The sequence below is a fragment of the Nematolebias whitei genome, chromosome 3 (assembly GCF_014905685.2).
Source record: "Nematolebias whitei isolate Nwh7 chromosome 3, NemWhi1, whole genome shotgun sequence".
Taxonomy (NCBI): Eukaryota; Metazoa; Chordata; class Actinopteri; order Cyprinodontiformes; family Rivulidae; genus Nematolebias; species Nematolebias whitei.
In genome coordinates this window covers 51332712-51334053 of record NC_056500.1, presented here as the reverse complement: position 1 = coordinate 51334053, position 1342 = coordinate 51332712, and the positions used below count along the sequence as shown (strand labels likewise).

Below are 1342 nucleotides of genomic sequence, written 5' to 3'. Positions count from 1 at the left end.
TATATATATATATATATATATATATATATATATATATAAATCTCACTAGTATGCACAAAATTAAATTATGACTTAAATATGTTTTAAAGATGTTTAGAACATTTTTAAGGTACTGTTTTAAATATAAAAAAAGTTTTATACATTAAAAAGGCACTTTCTAACAGCAGTGTTCTCCTAACAATTAAAGTATTTCTAATAACATAAACATGAACGTATCAAATATGAAACCAAAACTATTTGCCAGGGCAAAATGTTTTTAGTTTATTTTAGAGAGAAGATTTAAAAAAATCCTTCAAAACCCAAAACCGCAATCATAACAGATTAACAACAAATTCAAAAATATACTCTTTTTTTTTTCTGAAAAGTTACAAGAATAAACCTTTTTAAATCAGGAGCATCATGAACAGTTTATCACCTGATGCTGCTCAATAATCCAGGTAGATAAATCTAGTCAGGTCTTCTGAACAGATTCTTCTTTGTTGAAATGTTTTGTCTTTTATTCAAAAGACTTCTTCAGTCTGAGGAGGTGCTAAAAACTCAGTCAAATAGCCTCATCAACCAGTTTCTGCTAGCCAGAACCAGTATTCACATGTCAAAGGAGGACGATAAACCTATTCACCGAGGGATGAGTGATTCTATTGATATATTCTCTAGGAGAGGAATCGTGATACCGTAATTATCGGTGTATAAGCCGCTACTTTTGTCTCACACTTTGTACCACGTGGTTTATATGCAGGAGCGCCTTATTTATGTCTTTTTAAAATATTTTTCAAAATGTATATATTTTTATTTTATTTTGAAAGACTTCCTGCCATTACTCGGTTGCATCCTGCCAATGACTATGATTTTCCTTTGACAAGGCTGGGTGCTCATGGCTCCCAGCAAAGATATCATATAAACACTAGATCCCTCATTGGCTGCTGCGGCGCAGGATTTTTGGCCGCCATCTTGGAGCGGTCGTCCTTATTTGGTTAAAGTAGAAGATGTCTCAGCACTTCGCAGCTTATTTCTGTTCTAATCGACGAACTGTTGACGTCCGGTCTCGGGGGATAACTTCTCACAGTAAGATGAACATATTATTGTTAGTATTTTGTGAATATAATATTACTGTACTGTATTTATGTCCACCAGCTGATGTGATGTTCAGTGTAACACGGTGTTCAGCTGCAATGAAGCTGACTGAGATCTGATGACAGGAATATTTTGCTAACAAGCATACTCACTGTTTCAGCAGCTTTGGTTCATTATCAACAGATATGTATCAAAACTGGAGTTTTGTTTAAGTTCTAGGAAATAAAAAATAAAACTAAGGAGAATATAGGAAATAGAAAATAAGATTGAC

At 33.5% G+C, this 1342-nt stretch overlaps 1 protein-coding gene across 1 annotated transcript in view; it reads left to right on the top strand.

Annotated features, from left to right (window-relative positions):
• nipa1 (NIPA magnesium transporter 1) overlaps window positions 1-1342 on the top strand; it is a 40593-nt gene that overhangs the window by 37791 nt on the left and 1460 nt on the right. The gene's annotated exons all lie outside the window — the stretch shown is intronic.